At 40.7% G+C, this 2916-nt stretch overlaps 1 pseudogene; it reads left to right on the forward strand.

Moving 5' to 3' along the window:
* The first annotated feature begins 1300 nt into the window (after nt 1–1300).
* The window catches only part of LOC103737850, a 4936-nt pseudogene continuing 3320 nt past the window's right edge, over nt 1301–2916 (forward strand).

Here is a 2916-nt window from a genome sequence, read left to right on the forward strand (position 1 = left end):
GTTCGTGTTACCAGCTCAGCCTGTTCTACCCATGAAAAGACAAGTAAACTAAGTGTGGTGCTTCCACCTGGAATCCCAGCATTTGGAATGCTGAGGCATGATGATTGCCATGAATTCAAGGCCAGCCTGGACTACACAGTGAGTTCAAGGTCAGCCTAGGCTACAGAATAAGGCCTTCCCTTTGAAGTGCAAAGAATACCAAAAGTAAGCATAACTTGGACAAGGCTTCACTGAGGCCTAGGCTGCAGCACTAATAGAGCAGTATACAGGAAGGAAGTCTCCCCGACTGCTCTAAGTCTAAGAGGAGAGCTGCCCACACAGCCAGTCACACATTGGCACAGCCTCCTATCTGCTAACCACAAACATTTTGTTTAGTCACACAGTCTGCACAGGTGCCTGCCTCAGTTAACAAGGTTCTCTTCCCCCACCAGATCGAGAGGAGCTGCAGAGACATACAGTGAGGCCATAAGCAGGGTCATCTAAAAGCCATCTCAAGCTGCCACAGCTGAGTGGACATCTCCCAGAACTGTTTTAGAGTGTGTGATATGGCTAGGATTGAAGCAAAGTCTTTTGAAGCGAAACCAAGTTTGGCATAGTGGCTATGACAACTATAGTGGACCCAGTGGCTGGAAGGAAGTCCCTTCAGGCTATCTGTGACTAGATCAGAGTCTCCTCCAAGTGTCCGAACCTGGGTCAGTTTCTAGGGAGCTGTAAGGTGCCGCAAGAAGTCACAGCTATTAAGATGACAGCTGAAGCAATTCCCTAGGAAGATGTTTGAGTGAAAGCCTCCACAGCCTCAGGGAAAGGGGTAGAGCTGAAGATGAGCTTCCCACCACACTGATGGAATTTCAGGACTGTCGGCAATATCGTTCATCGCTCTGCCAGACTTGGGAACCCTGGAGATAATAGTTATGGTTCCCATCTGGCCTCCATTTTCCCCTCAACCTGGGCTAGTCACCCAGCTCCACACCGTGGAACTTGTGGCAAAGGACAGAGAAAAGAACACTCAGACAACTGTTAATCAAGCAGCCCAACTGCTAGTGCCTGAGGGCTTTAGTCATTCCAAAGGGTACAAACATTACAGAGTGCTTACAACAAAGATGAACATGAATCTCACATATTCTTTCAATGAATTTTACCCAATAATGCTTAACCCCTAACCAAATATATTTGAGGAAGGTTTCCTTCTGATCTTTCTCAGAAGGACACATAAAAATAGAATAGGAAGGAGAACAACCAAAATAGAGCATATTCCATAATATGTAGAAAAGAATATAGGATTAGACATAGTATAAAGGGGATGTGGAAATACATGGAGAATGAATCAAGCTTGTTCATCTCCCAGTAAGACTCCAATATTAAGTTGAAAACAGGAACTGCTGTATAAATACAGTGATGAATGCTTGTAATCTCAGCATTTGGGTGGCTGAGACACGAAAATCATTATAAGTTTAAGGCCCACCTGGGCTATAGTGAGTTCAAGACCATACTGGGCTATATATCAAGAACTCGCATTAAACAAAAAATGGAAAGAAGGGGCTGGAGATTTCTCATCAATTAAGAGCGCTTATGTTCTTGCAGAGGACGCAAGTTTGGTTCCCAGCACCCAGCTCACAACCATCTATAAATCCAGCTCCAGGGGATCCAATGCTCTCTTCTGGTCTCTGCAGGCACCTTCACACACAAGAACATACTCACACACAGACACATAAATAAAAAAGTAAAATAAATCTTTTTTCTTAAAAGGAAAGAAATAAAGAAAAGCCCAGTTGTTGAATTAAGTTGGGGATTCAAAAAAATACACAGTATTCTAAAGTTCCCTTGATTGCTCTGTGAAGCCAAATTACATTTCCAGATTCTGAAGATGTAACTGAAATGCTCTGTGAGCAAACAAAGGGAAAATTTGACAACAGACATACTGACCTCTCAGTACAGAGCAGATTCTGTCAGATCTTACCAACATACTTTCTACAAATGCTCCCTCTAGTGCTTACGAATGTGCACTTGAAAAAATGGAGTTTCAAACTTACTTTTGGGTTCTATAAAAATGCTAGACAAACTATAGAAAATATAAAATTGTGTCACTATTTTGTCTGAATACAAATACTTTGCTCGTTTATGTTCCTATTCAAATAGTATACAAATATAAATTGTGATATATTCCACTCAGTCTACAAACATTGTACCAAAGAAAATGAAAAGACAATAACGAGCTAGAGTCCTGCACGTACATCTACTCAATTCTGCTGAAGAGGGAAGGATATGATTTTTCTCACCTAGGATATTAACGTTCTCACAATGGAAGCTTTATATCACTTTCCAATTTCCTTAAAATGTGCAGAGGTACCTGAAATGTTTTACTTTACTGAAATGGAAGGAATAACTCCCATAAGACATGTATCTGCAAAGCGTTTATCATTGTTGTTGGATATAGAAAAGATGCTAAAATATTGGCCTGCTATAAATTCAAACTTTTATAATGTGGGACAAGAAAAAAATGCATCTAATTTGGAAATATAGTGTGGATGAGATTAGAGAACAAGATTCTGTTAAAAGAGATTCATATGCTGTTTCTCCAAAGAACTTGATTTTGGCAAAGTCTGAATGGAGGCTCCAAAAGGACTAACCAGCCCAAGTTGTTAGACATTACATGTAGGTTTACAAAAAATATTCATACCAGAAAGAAAAAACGTCAGAGCTTGTTTTAAGAGCCAGGGGCTCCTCCCAAGCCCATGTGACCCCTGAGGAACAGATCCTTAAACGACCTTAAGAGTAAAAATAAATCGGTTTATCTGGACCAACTGTGTGGCCTTAAACACCCAAAAGGAAAGTATAACCAAAGATTAAAGGGGCCAATATAATTTCATAGGAGACCATATGTATAGCTAAAGGCTACATAATAAGCAACAATGCCAG

The sequence above is a fragment of the Nannospalax galili genome, unplaced genomic scaffold (genome assembly GCF_000622305.1).
Source record: "Nannospalax galili isolate Female #2095 unplaced genomic scaffold, S.galili_v1.0 scaffold238, whole genome shotgun sequence".
In the NCBI taxonomy this organism is placed as follows: Eukaryota; Metazoa; Chordata; class Mammalia; order Rodentia; family Spalacidae; genus Nannospalax; species Nannospalax galili.